This window comes from Dermochelys coriacea, chromosome 22 (assembly GCF_009764565.3).
Source record: "Dermochelys coriacea isolate rDerCor1 chromosome 22, rDerCor1.pri.v4, whole genome shotgun sequence".
NCBI lineage: Eukaryota > Metazoa > Chordata > Testudines > Dermochelyidae > Dermochelys > Dermochelys coriacea.
The window spans coordinates 10,724,076-10,744,786 of NC_050089.1; the positions used below are offsets into that span (position 1 = coordinate 10,724,076).

The following is a 20,711-nucleotide window of genomic DNA, read 5'->3' on the forward strand; positions in this document are numbered from 1 at the left end:
TGATTTTTATGGTACAGTATTACATTCTAAAAAAGAAAAGGAGTACTTGTGGCACCTTAGAGACTAACAAATTTATTAGAGCATAAGCTTTCGTGAGCTACAGCTCACTTCATCGGATGCATTTGCATCCGATGAAGTGAGCTGTAGCTCACGAAAGCTTATGCTCTAATAAATTTGTTAGTCTCTAAGGTGCCACAAGTACTCCTTTTCTTTTTGAGAATACAGACTAACACGGCTGCTACTCTGAAACCTGTGATATTACATTCTAAGGGAGACAGCCAGCTCTTGTGGTTAGAGCTGGAAACCTGGGTTTAAATGAGCAGCTCTGCCAAGGACTTGCTGTGGGAACATGGGCAAATCACTTCACCTTTCCCTGCCTCATTTTCTCCAGATTCCATCTGGATCTATCCTGCAGCTCACACAATCCACATCAGCCTGCACCATGGGTGGTGCTTAATTCTTAGTCTTAGAGTTTAATGTTAGTAAATTGTGTTGAGATCCTAAAATGAAAGATACCTTCTCTGCCAGGTGAATGTCACTGAATAACATTGAGTTCCCATAGTAAGGATACTCTTTTATTGCTGGATAGGTGAAATCTTCAGTTTCCTGTACTGCAAGTATACAATATGGGGAGCCAGTGGGGTCTGGTTCCTAGGTCACTGGTTTGGGAATAAGGAGAAAAGAGTTCTAATCCCAGCACGACCACTAACCTGTGTGATTTTAGACAAGTCACTTCAACTCCTCACACCTCTTTTGTCTGCCTTGTACTTAAGGCAGGGGCTGTTGTTATTATATGTACATACAGCACCTAGCACAATGGGGTCCTGATCGGACTCATGACCTCTAGGCACTATCCTGAGGTAATTATGAGGTGTTAGTGGTGGGGGTTTTTTTGGATAAATCAAGTGAAAATGCAAAGGGCAATTTAAAAAAAAGGTTGAGAATGGAGATAAGCTGAACATTTATTGGAAACCAAACTTAGGCATTTTGAGTCCTCTCTGGAGATGACCTTCATTGTCCTCTTCTCACCTGCTGCCTTGTTCAGCTCATAAGCATTCACACTTTTATGTCACTATTTTCATGCTGATAATAGGCATAGATTGTGTTAGTTCTGCATCTGTTGAGACGGCGGGTACGATAATAGAAGCACTGCCGGGACTAATATATATTGGCCTTGTCTTAGGACCATGTCCAATAATGTCTAGGTCAGGGAGCCTTTAACTGCAGAGTCAGGGAATTTAGTCAGCTGTCATCACTCCTTAATTAAAAATAGCAAAGACTCACTTGGATTCCATAGCTGTGTGTTAACTCATTTGTCATCTGTCCTCTTCTCGCCAACCGACCACCTCCTCACCCTGAAAAAAAGAAATGAGGGGCACAAGCTTAGGAAGTACAAAGGCAATGTGGTAGGTTTTAATAGAGAGCACATTTAAGAAAGAAAATACCTTTTCACGCGATACATAATTAACCTGTGGAACTCATTGCTGTGAGATGCTATTGAGACCAAGAGTTTAGCAGGAATCAAAGGAGGATTGGACCTCTATAATTATGTGGGATGTCCAGTTTCATACTTCAGGGCATGAATTGGCAAGCCAAACAATAACAACTTGGGGTTAGGAAGAAACTTTTTTCTAATGGAAAAATTAACCCATAATTTTCCACTATGGGGTTTCTTGCTACTTCCTCTGAAGCAACTGATCCTGTGCTGTTAGAGACAGACTGGACTATCAATTTGATCCAATCAGGCTGTTCCTGTATTCCTATCTGCATAACTGATTGAATTCCTCATTTCCCACTAAATGGAATTCTACGATATCTCTGCTTTCTCTCACCTTGCAGTAGGTTTCACTAATTTCATTGCAAAATTCCTGAGAGATCAGTGAGATGGAAGGGTTACACAAAGGTCCCGAAGCTGCAGGGAGAGATAAATAGTGTGTTGTAATATATTTATTGAATGAAAATGCAGCCCCCTTTCCTCTTCCCCACCAAAAAAAGGGGGTGGGGTGGGGAATACATTGCCTGATGGAGATATTATTTAACACTTGGAAGCAAGGAACAGGTCTGGCGGTGGGGAGAATTTTTCTGATTGCTGCTACTACAAATAAATCACTGGTGGAATTACATGATTCTGCCCATACTTACACCAAAGTCCGTTAATTTCAATGAAATTACTCCTGGTATGCACCAGTGTAAGTGATAAGAGAATCGGGCTCAATATGTATCTGACCTGTTACCTACATCCAAAGAAATATATGTGCAGGTCCATTTGATTGATGTGGGGCCAAATTCAATTCCTGGTGTAATTTCACTAAAGTCAATTGTAACATCGGGGTGAATTTGGCCCTTTGTGTTCAATTATTATTATTTAGTACATTTAATACAGTTGTGCCTAGGGACCAACCAAGAACAGGGCCCTGTCATGCAAGGCACTGTGCAAACATACAGAAGTAGATAGGCCTTTCCCCAAAAACATATGAACAAGAAGGAATGTAACAGTTTAGTAACTTAACGTCTCCCAGTGGGTCAGTAGCTCAACTCGACAGGTTTCCACTCTGGGTATTTTAAACGAATTAGGTGCTCAACTCCCATTGAATTTTAATAGGCTCTGGGCAACATACTGCTATAGGTTCTTTTGAAAATCACAGCCTCAACTACTTTGTAATCCAAGCAGGTATTGTGACATGGATTTATAGCTATTTGTGTTCCTGTTCATTGAAACCTTTGACCAGTCAGACATGTAGAGATCACTTTCAGTTGAAACCACTTGTCAGCTCATGTATCCCAAGAAGGGTTGCCACTTGTGGCTGCTAAAACAGAGCAGGAGTGATGCATGCAGCTCACCAGTTGTCTGGAATCTATTCTCAGCTTTTCCTGCCATTGTAAGGACAGCACTAGGCTGCTATATGGGGGACCTCTCCTAAAGTACTTTCTGTAAAGAAATAGACTGAAACACAGCCTGTATGATAAGAGCTAACAATATTCTAACTCCTTCAGAGTTTTCCCAGGAAGTTTTCCTTTGACCCTCGGAGTGGAGGCCTAATATTGTGAAAGTGAAACCAACCACGCCGTCCAGCCTCATATCAATCATCCACAACACCAGCCCACTAGCCATCTGTTCTTTGAGTAAACCAAGGGCTGGTTTCCAGGGCGGTCAGTCCATCAGCCCAAATCTGCGAGTTGCAATAAATGGATGTGGTGCAAACAGCAGGGACAACTATAGCTGTATTCCGCATTCTGCAAGGGAAGCAGGATTAGAAGACCCATTGTCCTTTGGCCCCATAAAAATAGGATTCTACTACTTGAGCTGGAGAAGGCCATCTTTAGCCAATAGCAGGGGCAGGTTTCATAGTCTCTCTGTGGCCTAGCTGTTAGATTGGGACATTGCTCGTCCATGCACACAAAGCTAGCATGTTACAAAGCCCTCTTTGCATGGAACTACCATTGATTTCATTGGGAGGTTCACGTGCAGACCGGTGACAAGATTAGGATACTTGGTGCCCTTCCTGGCAGTGGTATGATTCCTTTACAGTGGACATGCATGCACAGCCTGGAAATGGAGCCCCCAATTCATCAAAACCTTCTCTAAATTGCATAAATCTTTGGTGTGAATTTGGCCCATGGCTTAATTTGTGCCAGGGCTCGCCAGGGCTGAGCCCTGGCACCTCTGGGCTTGGCAGTTCACAGCCCCGGCACCCCTGGGCTTGCCATGTCAGTTATGAATGTAAAAAAATTGCTTGAGCCCCTTTTTGTTACAAATTAAGCACAGATCTGATCCCCTATTCAAAGAAACATGGAAGAGTAAATAGAGCAGGGATTCTCAACCTTTTTCTTTCTGAGGCACCCCAAACATACTTTTAAAAACTCCGTGGCCCATCTGTGCCACAACAACGGTTTTCTGCATATAAAAGTCAGGGCCGGCGTTAGGGAGCAGCAAGCTGGGAAATTGCCTGGGGCCCCATGCCACAGGGGGCCCCTCAAAGCTAAGTTGCTCAGGCTTCGGCTTCAGCCCGGATGGCAGGGCTTAGGGCCCCAGGCTTCAGTCCCATGTGTTGGGGCTTCAGCTTTCTGCCCTGGGCCCCAGCAAGTCTAATGCTGACCTTGCTTGGCGGACCCCCGGAAACCTGCACGCAGCCCTCCAAGGGGTAGTGGACCCCTTGTTGAGAACCGCTGTAATAGAGGAACCAGGGGAAGCTAACTGGTTTTGACTGAGTGTTGCTTTGAGAGTTTAGGTTCTTTCAAAGAGATATTCAAGGTGTGTGAATCCAGGGAGATTGAAATTTCAAGTCAAGGTTCATATGGACCCTTAGGAAGCAAAGTCATCCAGTTTGGGGCAGATCCAGGACAAATTTACGTTAAACTGTTGAGAGGGGTAGCGAAATATGAAAATATTTCAGAACCTCAAAAAAGTTTAGTTCAAGTTTGGTTCTAGGGTGATTCCAATCTTCATCTGAGTGTCTCAAAGCACTTTATAAAGATTAAGCCTCATAAAGCCCTTGTGAGGTAGGTTAATCCCATTTTACTGATGTGGTAATTGAAGCACAGAGGTTAAATCCAACATTTTTTAGTGTCTACTAATTTTGGATACCCAATTTGAGAAATTAATTTTTCAGTGGTTCTTACCCCTGCTTTTCCCATTGACTTCAGTTGGAACTAGAGGTCTCAGCACTTCCGATAATCAGTTCCTAGATGTCTCATGTTGGACATCCAGTGGACAGTAAAGAAGCTGAAGTGACTTGTCCAAGGTCACACAGAGAATCTGTGGCAACGTTCGGGCTAGTACTCGTGTCTCCTGATTCCAAGTCGCCTGCTTTAACCCCTAGATCACGCTTCCTGTTTGATCCGATGTCGACCTTAAAGAAAATCAGTCAGTTAATATTTCTCCACTGCTGGTCTTTCTCAAAACTAAAAAACAACACTCTAGCAATCTTTCTCCACTGAATCGAAGTCTTTGTCTCCTCTCTGGAAACCCTAGAGGCTTCTTATCTTCATGTCAGTGGAGACGTTTTCAGACTGCACCAAACTTTTTTCAGACTAATTAAGCTCTGATGACTTCAGCTGTATTTGCAGATCCTGATTAAGGCCATGATACTAATTAAACTCTTAAATGATTAAAAATGCAAATAGTGAGACCCGTGTTCAGCAGCAGGTTTCCATTTTCAAGCTTCGGGACAGCAGAGTGAATATGTGGCAGAGTCTCTAGTGGAAACAGTCTATTTTTAAACAATTTTGCTGCATTCCACTTCATGCAGAAGTAACAATGGCTGCTGGGGTAAGCGTCTCATCTGTCTCACAGCTAAAGAAGAAGGTGTGATTAAAACACAACTCCTCACCACCTTGCCTATTGCTGCCCTAGCTGTGGCAGTCTCAGCAGAGAGGCTGAGAAACCGAATGAGCCATGGGCATTGAATTACCATCTTGACTCTGTAGGCTGATTCTGCTCCCACAGAAGTCAGTAGCAAAATTCTCAGTGGGTGGAAACTACCCCGGTGCAGAGAGCATATGTGGGATTCAAGAGGAGCATAGGCCCTGTACACAGAGGTACATTAAACCCAATGGCACTACAATTGGGTGGGCCTTAGGAGAGGTTCCATTAGGTCAGGATTGAGCCTTACTGGCTAGGTAGTATGAGAGATGCTTGCACTGCTGCTGCCAGTGCCGTATCTCATCTCATTTGGACCACAGAGAAGGCTTTCCTCTCAAGGGCTGAAAAGTCAAGATATTTCATTGATATCACAAACATAGGTACCTAGGGATTTCCATACTGGATCAGCAGAGGGGTGTCTATACTCAAGTATCCTGTCTCCACCAGTGATCAGTACCTGATCCGTCAGAGGAAAATGTAAGAACTCTGCAACTGGCAGCTATAAATGTAACGTGCCCAGAGGGAAAGTTTCTTCATAATTCCTGTTAGTTAAATTCATAGTAAAAGAAATACATGAAAAAACAGATGTGAGGACACTATATGGATGCAGCTAGTGCTGGTCACATCGAATGAGCCAGATCCTCAGTAGGCAAAAATTGGCATATATCACTTGGAGTTGCATCAGTTTACAATAGCTGTGGATGTGGCCCCATTGACTCCAATGGATGATTCTGATTTCCACCAGCTGAGGATCTTGCCTATTATCTCGAACTGGTTCCAGTCAAATAGTTCAGGTGATGTTAAATTGTGTCTCTGTCATTTAGGTGACGACACATTTTTTTTGCAAGACTCTCCTTTTCATAGACTAAAACAAAACAAAAGAGTAAGAGGTAACTGCTCCATGTACAAATGGTAGATTTTATCCATCCAGTGACAGTGGGATGCAGGTGTTTCACAGCCGGCACAAATTAACAAGGACAGACGTGTTGGCCAAATGCCAAAATGATAAAATTGTCCAGGGAGGAAAAATAAAAGAAATCACAAGAGTTATTCCATGCTGAGGTTTGTACTTTTGTGTCTCCTGAAGTGAACACATGGGTCAGTAATCAAAGGTTTGAAAGTCATTCGACCCCTCCAGCATGCCCTCCGAATTAGAATGCAAATCATCTGCACCCCACACTACAGCTCTCCTTAAAGGCTGCAGGTCAGATTCTGATCACCGTTATACCAATGTAAATCCAAAGTAACTCCCTTGAAGTTAATGGAGTCGCTCTGGATTTCAGATTCTGACCTATGCCAGAATAACATCTATGCCAGAATGACATTTGGGGCCCCACCTTTTTACATTGTATCACCATATTAATGGGCTTCTCTTCTCTAGAGCTGATGAGACATTTCAGAGGATTGTCTCATTTTAATCAATCTCGCTCGGCCAAAATTTGCACTCAAAGGAAATAAAAGCTATGAAGACAAGGCAGCCCAGTTGCTGATCTGCAGCCTCCCATCATCATTCACTTCAGGGCCAGGTCTGTGGTGCCAGTCCCAGATGCCACAATAAATCCTATGCTTTGTCTAGACATTGTAACGTTGATGGCCAGTCAGCGGGAGGAAGGATATGCTATGTATGTACTGAAATATCATGCACGTCCTAACTGCTTTGCAGATTGTACTGCTTTGGAAAGCTCATATTGTGAAGCAACAAATCTAAGATGTTATGTATATGGATGTAAATGAAATTGCAGCTTCTGAGAAATGGATGCAGAAGTTTAAAAGAAGAGATGGGCCTGAGCCCTTGAGTTTGCATCCAAAGCCAGGTTCAAGGATTTTGTTCAGCCCGTTGTATAGATAGGGGCCCAGACACCATGGTTATGGGTGTATCTGAAATAGATTTAGTTTTAGATTTAATACAGTTGGTCCCAGTCACTAATTCTAGATCCAGGAAAGCATAGGGCTGTTTGGATCCAGGGTTTGGTTCAGGTTCTTTTCTATCCAAGTGATTTTCTTGTATTTTTGGCTTAGAAGAGGAAAGCAATAACCAATGGGTATGTTTTGTTTCTCTTAGATCTTCCTTGGCAACTGAGTTGACTGGATTTCCATGAGGTGAGAAGAATCATAGAGGCAAAGTTAGATACGGAGGTAAATATTTGTCACGCATCAATTGCCACACTGGAGGGTGTAATTCTGCTCCTGCTGAAGCCATGGGGAATTTTGCTGTTAACTTCAATGGGAGCTGAATCAGGCCCTAAATATGGATTTAATAGGTACTGAAAATCTTTCCTAGATAATTTACTAAATGTCATTTGAATTTAAAATGAATTGTACTGTATTGGTACATGGTTAAATGTTTTAAAATGTGCATTTAAATTGAAGCCAATATGAAACCCAAGATTTAAAATGTCTTCCTCTGAGTGTGAAAACTTCTTGGTACATTTTGGTTTCACATGTGACTCATGTGCAGTTCAATTTTGCACGACGTTGATGTGAAAGTAGAGGAAACTTTTTTGTTTTTGCCAGAGTTTCACGTTAGGCCAGATTTTCAATTGGTGTAAATCAGTGTCTCTTTTGACTATGTCCATTTAAAAAGGTAAAGATCTGGCCCTTGAATTTGGGGATTCACTCAAAGCACAGCCCCCAACTCAGGGTTCACAAGCCCCAGGCAGGACAGAGCTGAAGAAAATATTCACACAAACATCTTCACAGTTAACAAGTTCCTTGCAGTTCTAGTAATAAGGCAAAGCTTTAATCTGAGGATTCTGTGGCTTTGATCATTCCTTTAATTGACTTCAGCATGGGTTATGTACATACAGCTGTTGAGGTGATAAGGTGCCAGTATAAACCTCACACACTTTATGTTGGTGGCTTATTTTGTATCCAGAAATTCTGAATAAATGTACAGCTTTATAATGTGAATGTTGTACAGAAGTTCCCATTTTCTTTCTCATTCCCATGTGTACACACTTTAAGTATCATAACTGTACATAAATGTGCAAGCATGATATGCCATGAACTCTGTTGCATAGAAATAAACATGATCTCTACATTTAGTGTTTCAAACTGGCCCAAACACTGCAGACCTTAATCCCTTTGAAGTCCGAGTAAGGACTGAATAAAAACTGTGTAAGGGCTACAGAATTTGGCATAAGCTTGTGAATTAGAAACACAGTTTCTCCCTACCATTTAAGAACCTAAGGCTCTGATTAGTGGTCAAAGATCTTGCAATATAGTTAGGGCTACACTATGAGTTGGAGTATACGTCCCCCCAACATTTCTCATAGCCTGTTTGCTCTTTGTGCTTCATTTCAACGTCTTGAAAATTGAAAATGTCATGACCAAAATTATTTTTTCATTGCCATTAGCAGGCATACTGCTTCCAAGACAAGAACACTGCCATATAAATGAACTCAATTTCCAGTGACCAGCTGGAAGTTCCAAAGTACCATGGAAGTAGCTGTTCTACTGGTGTTTGCAGATATGACTAGGAAAGGAAATGGCAAAAATTTGATGAGAGACCTTGTTCTTTTTGTCCTATGTTCTGGCCTCACAAGTTGCACATCAAGGTGAGGAAGAATGTGTGTGGAGTGTAGGTATGGATGCAGGTACCATTAAGTACTAAAAGTAGCCTTCTGTATGGAGGGGTGGTGTGTCTCAAGCCCCCTGTGTGCCTACCCCATTCCTTGCTACTGTGCAGAGAATCGTGAAAAAAGAGATGTGGAATGGGTGAAGACATAGGCTTAACTGTGATATTCACCATGCTTGGTGGTGGTGTTAGTATTAATAGTTGTATTGTGGTAGCAATTAGAGGCCCAAATTATTATTTATTATTACTATTTACTGTTCGTATTTTAGTAGCAGCTCAGTGCCCCAGCCATAGACTAGGATCCCATTATGCTAGGTGCTGCACAGACAAAGAACAAATAGCTGGTCCCTACCCCAAAGACCTTACAATTTAAGCATAAGACAAGAGACAACTGATGGAGACAGACAGGGGAGTGCAAGGAAACAGTGAGATAAGGTTGGCCACCCTGGGCCATATTGTGCTAGGTGTGGTACATACACATAACAATACGATGGTCCTTGCCCCAGGGAGTTTACAATCCAAGTCACAGCAGATGGAAGAGAGGACAAGGAGACAACAAAACCGTTAAGATCACCACAGCAAGCAGCAGTCACAGCATACCAGCTGCCTAATCTGTGAAGAGTGTTGTAGGCATCACAACAGATGGCGACGATCTAAGGAGAAATTTGAAGGAGGGTGGAACAGTAGCCTTGTAAGTTCTTCTCTTAGGATTTTCTTCTGCTACTCGGCAGTACTCTCGTTAATGCTAGGCTGGATTCCCCTGCTCTCAGCTCTGCTTGCCACATGGTATATGTGCAATGCTCTATACCTATCGACAGGATCAACCCCCAAGTGCTGGAATGGAGTTTAAAATTTAAAGGGCCAGATCCCCAGCTGCTGTGACTCAATGGAGCTGCAGTGAAGTCAATGGAACAGTGCTGGTTTACACCCACTGCGGCTCAGCCCTGTTGTCTTTCAGATGTAGTCTTTTCTGCCTGCCTCTGTCAAAGTGTATTCCCAGGAACCCCCGGGCTGTTTCCTGCCGTGCTCCTGAGTTTCATTGTGTCGACTTTGGTCGTGCCGCTGTTCTTAATCTACTTCTGCCACACTTAGTTTTTGTTGTTTGTTCTGAAATTTGGTCTCATTTGCTGTTGTCCTTGTGCCAGAAATCAGACAAAGTAAGAGGCAAGGGAGACTCGTCTGGTTTATGTCAGACTGTACCACTCTGGAGGATTGTTCCTGCTTTGTAGCTCCACCTGCTGGAACCAGCTCAAAATATGGATCTCACAAACCTCTAACACACCCCTTGCTTTCCATCCGAGAGTACAGATTTGAAACCGAGCAGACAGCTGTTATGCTCTCTAACACCAACCCATGTGTCTGGATCTCCATTGTTCTTGTCAAATCATATCTGTTCCCTATCCAAAGATTCTCCAGTCCATAAAACCAGGTGCTGTGATTGTATTCATGCCTAAAATACCATCCTTCTATGGTCTTGGGACAGGTCTAAATTTCATTTCAAATCTGTGATGGATTTTGCTGTGATTGAAGCATTTTAACTTTCCTTTGTGGTTTCCAGAGACAAATCCATTTTGTCCAAATCAACCCTAGATCTTTTTCCTGGTTCACTAAATCATCTCTCACTAAGGCATCTAAACTGTTCCATCCTGGGTTGCTGTCTCTGAAACGTGATTGCTGTATCCAGTCTTTGAACCTCAACCTTTTCAGGTTGGAGTAAAGCTAGTAGTAGGTCTAGTGCAAACCTTCATTGCCTCATGCTTTTCTACTCTGCTCAGTAATTACCCTGAAAAAGATTAGCAGAAGGACTTAAAGATTGGGGCTGCCTCTGATTCTCATGTCAATTTTTCATCTTCATTGAATTTGCAAGAACTGAGTACAACATCCTCTCTACCAGCCTCCATACAAAAATTAATAGCATTGGCACCAAGACCACAGAGGGTTTCCTGATGCTGCCAAGAAGAGGGGTGCTAGCTGCAGAGCAGGGATCTGCATCCTTATGTGCTGGAGATCTTGCAAACTCCAAAATGCATCTGCTTTATTTCAGGTCATGTACTGTCCTGAGTAGTTCTTTGTGTGCTCTGCGTCCAGCTGCTGGAACTGGCTCGGGAGAACCCTGAGATAAATATATGACTCCTCTCCCTTGGTACCATGTCCTGACCCACACCCACTGGCTATCTTGACTTTGTTAGTAATACTGTTTATATTGTTATATCAACTTCATTTCTTATCAGATAACTAGAGATGGGGCAAAAGAATGTGGAATGCTTTTCTGTACCTCTACATACAGGGTCATTTGGAGGTCCACAGAAAGGACGGGCACTTTGCTACCACACTAGTTACCCTTGGTGAATGCCATGATGTTCTGTATATCATTGAAGAGAAAAAATGATACATCTTGGAATGACAGAACCACAGGACACTTGAGGGCTGGTTGGCATACTCACAGCTGGACAAATCTTCCTTCCACAAGTATGTGCTGGTATTTTGAGACTTGCATAAGTAGTGCCTGGGCATTTTTCATATTGGGTCATTAGATTCTAAATTCATATAAATTCTCCCTGTAGTTTCATATGGTTACAATAGTCTTTGTTTCTTGTCTTGAACTGCTTTGCGTAGTGTTGACATGAACTGTTTCACAACTCTCATTTTCCATCCTTGACATGCTTGCATTTGAATGGCGGATGAAGGGATTTTATATATACACAACTATACACAGAGAGACAGGCACTATCTATCTCTGAATAGGTTATATATAGCATTCCACCTGCCAAGCATTTTCAAATGTAGCCCCTGGTTTTGAATGAGAGCTGTGGATGTCAGTGAGTATGAATGGGACGTGCTGTTGCTCTGAAAAATCAAGCCCAGTGTGTTGCAAGTTGGACTTCCAAAGACCAACTCACCCAAACTCAATGGCCACTTTGACTGATTGTGTGTGTGGGTGTGTGTGTATACACACACAAAGAATAGCGTAATATGGAAAAGTGTGACTTCTACCTCTGATACATGCAGTTCCATTCCTGGAGTGCCACAAGCAGTTAGTGCAGTTAGACACTTTTGGAAGGCCAGCTTTTCCTACCCTGACTCTGGAAAATGTTTGGTTGCATTGTTTTTATCTTCTTGCCCATCTGTGGGAGTCAAATCTTTATACTGAGATTGCACAGCTTGGCTTCTAATGTGTCCTGGTTGACTAAGCTAGGCTCAGATAGAAGGCGAAAAAGGTATGAATGGTGACTGCAACATTCTGTAGGTCAGCAGCAAGTTTAGGTTCGTTCACAACTCAGAAGTTGCTCAGGACACAGCCACGGTGATGTTGCCAGATCCCCTCTCTTTGTCTGGCCTGGTCAGTATATCTTTCAGGGTCAGAAGACAGAAGGTCCCGAGATGTGATGGTAAATCACAAGTACTGGTGATCATCAGCTTGCTGATGCCCTGTGCAAATGGCCAAATAGTCCCTCAAAACAAATGGGCAAAAGGAGTGGCAATCTTGTATCAAAATTAACTAGTCACAGCAGCTTTCAAACAGCCCATTTATAGGCACTTCTTTTCTTCTTAAGGTTGTGATCTTTTGTTGTGACTTTTTCGTAACCCTCCCTCTCTGCCATCCCTTGATAATGGCTTAACAATTCTCTAAACTGAAACAACCTGCACTTATGTTGTTTCTGGGACTCTGTTCTGTGCCGATTCAGAGCCCTACTGAGTTATCAACATCCTTTGCTGCAATACCTGGCTTTTCCTTGAAAGTCTAGTTCAGGGGAGAGAATGTATGTGAAAAGCTCACTGGTGAGGAGAGGAGGATAGGACCGGTTTCCAGAAGCTGAGAGGTTGTTCTCAGTGGATGTACAAGGGGAGATTGTACTAGGCATGGACAATACATGAGACAGTGTGCAAAGCTGGCAGAGGGTGAAATAGTAATGCAAGAGAATCAGGAGTGATGGATGGATGGATAGATAGATGTCTTTTTCAAGCATTTTGAGATCCTTCAAGATAAAAGGCACCACATAAATGTAAGATGTTATTATTTATTATTATTAGTGTTGGGGGGTCTGCTTCAGTGTTTTCAAATCAATAGTCCCACATTCTCAGACCAGGTAGGACTTTGAATCCAAGACCCTGGTTGCATGTTTCAGTTTTTTTAGATTTCAATTTGATCTTTTTCTTTTTTCCCATTCAAATCAGTGCATGGCCCTTCTGACTGGCTGTCCCACTCGTGAGCAGCAGGTCACGTTGAGTCATAAGGGGTCAGTCAGTAAGGCATCTCGTCAGCCTTTGAAAAAATAGATTTTAATATAGAAAACAGTCTTGTTATCTTAGTTGGCTTCTTCCTCAGGCCAACTCCTTCCTAGGGTGAAACTCTAAAGGCAAATCAAAAAGGAGCTAACCCAGCAAGCAAAACACAACAGAATCATCTTGTCTCAGGGGTGCTCTCAGAAATGGGGTATTTATGCTGCCTCAAACCTTTATTTTATATTCCAGTTGTCACGTATTTTCTTTCTATTGCATTTTTCCTTTCATTAAAATTTTTGTGATGATTAGGCAAACGTATTGTCAATGCTTCATTATCATTATTATTTATTTATACTGTGGTATTACCTAGCAGTCCCAGTCATGAACCAGGATGCCATTGTGCTAGGTGCTGTACAAATGCAAAGGAAAAACACAGTCCTTGCCCCAAGATGCTTACAATCTAAGTAATATAATAATAGTAGTAATCATTTTTAATAGAGACAGCCCAAGCCAAACACTCCCGGATTTTGTGGGTTTTTGAAATCCTAAACTAGCTCCGGATCCATGTTTTGCATATAGCCCATACATTTATGATCAGTGGAACCAGCGTCCAAAATCCAAACACTCTGATGCTTTGAGATGTTCGGAAGGCAGATTAGAATCCATATGCTGTGGGTTGTTGTACTGTATTAATACTTAGGGTTTGATTGTTTCTTGGACTGTGTGCCCAAGTAATGGTGTTTGGGGAAATAGTCTATTTTGACCTCGTGTCCAGGCATTCAGGAGTAAGCGGACATGGCACACCAGCTATTCCCCCCACATGTGTACCAAGCAGGTGGTTGGAGGATTGATTATTTCCCCCATTATGCACTGGCCAGAATAGGTGAGCCAATGGAGGTATGTCATAATTTGCAACTCTCATAGTGCAGCAGCAAATTTCTACCCCTGGAGTAAGGAGGGAACCAGGTGCTCAGATACTGTAGTGATGAGCACAATGTAAGAACCTATACCTAAGAACCTATAGATTAGAATAGAACAGAGGGGCTGAACTCCCGGAGCTACGTTTCCTTTCCTGAGATGCTAGCTCAGCAATCCACTGCCCCTTTTTGTGTCCTGTATCCTGTTTCTAGCCTTTAAAGATTATTAGCATAATCTAATGTGGTACTGGCAGCACAGGCAAGGGGGAAATGTGTTTTTTTGGGGAGGGCGGGGAGGTTGTGTAAAAATAGGAATCTTTTATCCTATCAGTATTGCTTTGAAAATGTATACAGAAAGGAAAACTTGGGTAATATGGTTGCATTGCTGCCCCTAGGGGCATTGGGTATTCAGTGTGGTGGTGGCATGCCCTTAGTCTCAAACTGGTTATGTGACTCAGTCCCTTAAAAATCATACAAGGAATTCAGTAGAGGTGAAAATTTCAACCTAGGGAGGCTTACCAGCTCCTTTCTCCTCCCTCTGCCTGATATTACAGACCAAGCACTGGCTTAAAATAAAGACAGATTCAGATATCCTGCCCTCCCTCTCTTTTGGCCTTTGTGTAAACGGCATTATATCTTCCACCTTAAAAAGAAAAAAGAGGAGGAGGGGGGAAAAGCCCACACTGTGCAGAGAAGGAGAGAGCTGCAGAAAGTGGGCCCCCTGCTTTTTTCAGAGAGGGAATGTAAGCAGATCCCAGCTGAAACTGCTTCGCTCAGCAGTCTTCAGCTTGTTTTAATTGGCCTGGCCTGAAAGAATTCTGAATGCTGTACCTGTGCCAATGAAAATGAAAATGTTTCCCCTAGACTGAGTCGCTCATATTGGTCAAGCCCCGGCTCTGATAGCAGCAGCAGCAGGGCATGGCGACGTGTATCTGACGGGAAACAGGGAGGCTATGATCTAGTGCAGCTTAAAAAAAAAAAAGAAAACAAAGGGCTGTGGAAAGCAAAGAAATAATAACGGAGAGAAGGGGGAAATGCAGTGGTACCTTTTAGAATTCCCTTGAAAATAGGAGCTTCTCCTTAGAGAAGGACAGATGCAACACAAGGCTTTTAAAAAAGGAGTACTTGTGGCACCTTAGAGACTAACAAATTTATTTGAGCATAAGCTTTCGTGAGCTACAGCCCACTTCATCAGATGCATCTGATGAAGTGGGCTGTAGCTCACGAAAGCTTACGCTCAAATAAATTTGTTAGTCTCTAAGGTGCCACAAGTACTCCTTTTCTTTTTGCGGATACAGACTAACACAGCTGCTACTCTGAAACCTGTCAAAAGGCTTTTAAAGGTTCTTTTTTTAAAACTTAAGGGGGAGCTCTGTTTCTGTGTGAAGCCACTATTGTGGGAGCTTTCTCACCAGAAAGGAAGCTGGTGTTTTCAGACACGAGACACCATAGTTCAGAGCAACCCTACAGCCTACTGATGTGGACATGTTAGGCACCAAATTCTGGCCTCGGTTACACTGATTGAAGACCATGAAAATGCACTGGAATAACTGAGGTTACGATCTGAGTTAGTTTGAAAGGCCCAGGCAGCATGACAGTGATGGGAAGTGGGATGTGAAAGTAGGGGAAATATACAAGATATGATTCTGGTACTTGCTGGCTGCCCTTGAAGTCAGCGGGTGGCACAGCTGTAATTGGGGCATACATTGATTTATAGTGCCTAGTGTTTGTTTCTTTTTTGTTTTGTTACATGAATGATACGGTACATATTGATTTAGACCACTTTCTCCCCCCACTTCTCCCCTCACACTTGGATCATTAAGAGCCAAATTCTACTCCCTTTTCCACAGCTGCAAAGGGTCCGCGGTGCATCTAAACCAGTGTGGTTCCGCTGCACAGAGCAAGTAGTATTTTAGGAACTAGCGCAGAAAGGTTTGCACCCTTTGCCTCCGGAAGAGCCTAGCTCCAGAGGGACTCCAGAGGGAGTCTCTTTGCAGGTGGAATCAGAGGGGCAGGATTGAGGCTGGTGTATCAGCTAATATATAGATATACCAGCCAGGGCCCATAGAGGACTGGCTGGCAGGAACAGTGGGGACTACTGCACATTCTGCTCAAGAATCAATGTGGGCTGCGTATGGGCCCCTAGAGTTCTAACCCCACCTCTGCCACTGTGTGTCCTCAGGCAAGTTATAGGAAGCTTCATATTTCCCATCTGTGAAGTGGGGTAAGAATACCCCCCATTTAGAGATGTTGTAGGGTTAATTGATGATTCCATTCCTATAGAGGCCTTTGAAGCTATAAACTGCTAAGAGGGTTGTTCTTAGAGATGAGCCAGGTATGTGAAGTTCAGTCCTGGAACTGGCTGCATGTCTTAAGTTGTCCAAAGGTCAGGGACATTCAGATTTAGAGTTCCCAGTTCGGGGCCATAGTAAAGATGGGTCTGAGTCAGAAGTTTGGTTCCTAACCCAAAGTCTGGTGGGGAGGAATTGGAGCTGCTGTTATAGGTTTGACTCATCTCGAGTTATTATGTAGAGGCTTCCTTGAGGCTCGCAGTCCCTGTTTTCCTTCAGGAAGCACCAGAGCACTAGTACAGATGGGTACAGTTCAAGTGGCATTCCTTCCTGAGCTCCATTTCTTGGGTAAGTCCTTATTTGGCTACTCCATTCATAAGGCACAGCCCCGCTTAACCTTACAACAACACTTATTCCCTACTGGAGCGGAGCACGGGAAGGCTGATCAAGGGAAAACTGTGCTAACCCAAATCCTGTTGCAATAAGATCCCTGGCCCAACCTGTTGTTCAGAGGCTTGCTTAGCTACAGGCTGATAGGTTGGACCCTTGAATAAGCTTTTAACTTAAAGCTTCAAACTGGAATCCAGCATAGACCATAGAAGTGAAAGGGGGGAGTTAACTGGAAGATTGAGAGGGGAAGAACTAAGAAGGATGGATGAACAGTTTGGGACAAACTAGGAACAGGCCTTAATCTTTGTCAAGAGACCAAAACAAACTCAGAGACTCATTTTAATTTTTTTTAAAATAATAAATTGCACTCATATGAATGGATTTTGAAATATGAATGAAGCAAATGGGATTTGTTCCCCTCCCTTTCTCATACAAACACCTACAGAATGTTCTTAAATATAACACAGCAGTTATACTTATAACTGTATAAGATACAGGACCATATGTCTGTGTGTGTGTGTGTGTGTGTGTGTGTGTCTCTCTCTCTCTCTCTCTAAGAACTTCTGTAGTGCCCATCACTGTGGTATGTAAGTATGTCTTATATGATCTTTATACTCCATGGGGCAAATTTTCAAACAGACAAATTATACTTTGCAGTCCTCACCATTCCTAGGTGACACAGGTACCTGCATGTCTTATGACCAGTTTGAGCACCTTGGTGTGGTATTTGAGCATCCTGTTTCGTTGTTTGCATTTGAAAACTGAGTTCTGTAGACATGATCGATCAAGGCTCTTTTTTTTTCTTCCACATGGATATTTTCTTGGTCTGATGTTCATAATACCTTACACGTCTCAGAGGAGGATCTCAACAGGTGGGTGTGATTTGACCATATTTCTATAATGAGCAGCTGAGGCTCAGAGAGTAAAAGTGACCAATCCAAAGCAACGCAATAAGTTGGGACTAGAGCTTAGATCTCATGATTCCCAGTTCCCTGCTATAATCTCTAGTCTAGTCTGATTTCCAGGTTCCCCAGCTGTCCCTGCTCCATAATAGGCCAACCAGAATCCAAGATACAAACGTCCTTGAACTTTGAGGAAGTTCAAATCTGTATTCAAATCCAAACTTTGATGCTGGAGCTCATCTTTAATTGGGAGTTTTGATTATAGTACTAAGTAATTGATCTCAACCAGTGTGTGGTTTATCTGCCTGTTAGGGGCTGTGTAATCCAATATTCAGCAGTACGCAGACATTTCTGAAGCTCCCGTGTCATCCCTACTTTCTTCTAATTCTTGTCTTCCACCTATTTATGCAATCTGCTTGTTGTTTTTCGGTTCCTGCTGGTTGCCTCATGGTTCCTCATGTCTGAGTTGGTCCAATTTGTTGGATATGATTCTGCTTTGTCCTGACAGGATGCAGTACAAACCAGATGATGCGCTGAATCAGAAGTACAATAAAATCCTGTGTAGGCTTCAGATAATAGGTTTCCACCTATGGGGCTTGTCTCACCACTTGACAATATCCAAAACTAGGAAAGGTGTTGGGTTTTTTTGTTTGTTTCTTTGTTTGAGGAAAGGTTTAAATTTTGAGTGTCTGCATCAAGTGGAAAAAATGTTCAAGTTCTACTTGGATTTGGCAGTAAGTCATTCTGGGTTCATAATAGTTAAACTGTGGCATGGGTGTACACACATGAACACAGAACTTCCCCAGACATACTCATACCTCCCCTTTCCAAGCATACATGTCAGCCCCACCAAAATCATGTATACGCTTATGCGCAGCTCATTCCCCTAAAATGCCACCACACACACACATCTCCCGCACACGACTGTCTTACACAAGCACACAAATCTCCCATACACACATACCCCACTAATAAAACACACATGCCTTTATATACCCTACAGACACATCGTCCCCATGGATGAGCACACCTGCACACAAATCGCCCCTGCACACAAACACATGTCCTCTCCATATACACATATTTATGCACAACCACTCCATACACGGACATCTACAGATTCCCCACAACTACCCATTCCCCCTCCCCCCTCCATAGCCATGCCAATGCCTATTGTCAACATCCATAGACACAAACGTGCATCGATCCAAAAGCCCATTCAAAGGAATTACAGGGAGCCATGGGAAACCAGCCCCTTTGCTTACCTGGTCAGCGTATGGTCTGTGACTACTACTCACTGCCTCCATTGTGTATTAGTCCTGTTGTCAAGGTAGTGAATTTAGAAAACAACTCATTTTTAAGAAACTGTTGATACATTTTTCTGGCCTCTTAGCCCCATATCCAGTAATGAACACAAATGATTTCCATTTTCTAGATAAATATCCAGCATCTTAGGGTATCTAAAATTAGATTTGTATACATTTATGGAGCAATGATTATTCTGAATCTCATCCATGGCAATTAAAAGGCATCATGATGACATTTAAGGTGATATTTTTCTCCCTGACATTAAATAATTATAAATAATAATGATTAACAAATTGTTCCATTGCTCCCACTCCAGATAAACCTTTAGGTTAATGATCCAAGCCATTAAAATTCATCTTTCTCAAAGGATTGAGCAGTTAGAATAATGAGAGGAATCTTTGTGCATAAGTGTGATTGATATTACGAAAGCAAAGGCCATTCATGGGATACATGGGTAAAAATTATGAGGGGTCACCAGCTCAGAGGTCTGGTTAAGCTAAGCACCCATAAGATTGAGGGGCCGAACCCTCAGCAGCTGTGAACTGAAGTCAATGGAACTATGCTGATTGACACCAGCTGAAGATCTAGTTCTGGCTGCATAGTTGAACCATAGAACTGATATATGGCCACAGTGGAATCAGCTGTGCCAAGCAGACCTCAGCCACAATCTAGTCCTCTGTCTCTAGAGGAGTTCCTCTTGATTTACACTCACGTGAGAGCAGAATCGGGCCCCAGTTGATAGGATGGAAATGTGAAGCTTCCCCCGCAGGGTTTAGTGGGTTGTGAACATCTCAAGTATTTTGTGGGTTTCCAAAAGTTAGTCAAGGATCAATCATCTTTCGTTGCTGTTGAAGAAAATAATATTTTGCTAGTGGAAGGTCTTAAGGAAAGACTCCTTAAAAACTGATCTAGCATAAGTAGGCTTTCTAAACAGAATATAGACTAAGGTGTAATCCTGCTGTCAATTAAGCCAGTGTGGATGAAATCAATGGAATTATTCCTGATTTAACTGAGAATAGAATCTGGTCCTGTGTTCAATAATTTCTTTTCCTTTTCCTTTTCTTTCTTTTCCTCCGATTACCACTGAAACTGGAAGAGACTCATATTCCAGGCTCTAGTTTTGGGCCAGCCCTATGTTAATCTAAAATGGGCTTTCTTAAAATTCATTGGTTGAAATTTTAAAGCCGTCTCTGGTATATTTTAATTTAAACAGAAGCTGTGTGGCTAAATCCCCTAGACTGATTTGAAAATCTGAAACAGTCATTAGTTTTCACACAGTGGCTAAAATGGCTGATAATAAGGTTTTCCAATACAAACGAAAAAATACTACAATAGTTGTCCAGTAAAGTGTAGTAACACTTTGTATCTATATTAATATTGTTGTTATTTATTATTATATAATAATAATATTTGGTTGCACTTAGAAAACACAAAAAAAATTGTACCCAAATTTGAATTCTCTCCTTTGATGAAGTCAGTGGGAACGTTTAGAGGTCCCAGCCAAAACTGGCATCCCATTGTGCTGGGTGCTATATAAACACATAGTGAAAGACACTCCTGTCCCAAAGAATTTACAGTCTAAGCAGATAAAAAAGTGAAAAGAGACACAGAGAAGTGAAGTGACTTGCCCAAGGTCATCCAGCAGGGATTAGCAATCACGTCATCTGACTTGCAATCCAGTGCCCTTTCTCCCACACCACCCTGTCTTGCAGAGATAAAGGTCTCAATCCTCGTACGTAT

General features: G+C 42.5%; 1 long non-coding RNA gene across 1 annotated transcript; it reads right to left on the reverse strand.

Annotated features, from left to right (window-relative positions):
* Positions 1 to 1,310: 1,310 nt before the first annotated feature.
* LOC122457182 lies at positions 1,311 to 4,842 on the reverse strand. The gene is made up of 3 exons (XR_006276584.1): positions 4,621 to 4,842; positions 1,833 to 1,912; positions 1,311 to 1,355 (listed from the first exon to the last, which is right to left on the reverse strand). It is a non-coding gene; the product is annotated as an uncharacterized LOC122457182 (long non-coding RNA).
* Between the last annotated feature and the right edge of the window lie 15,869 nt (positions 4,843 to 20,711).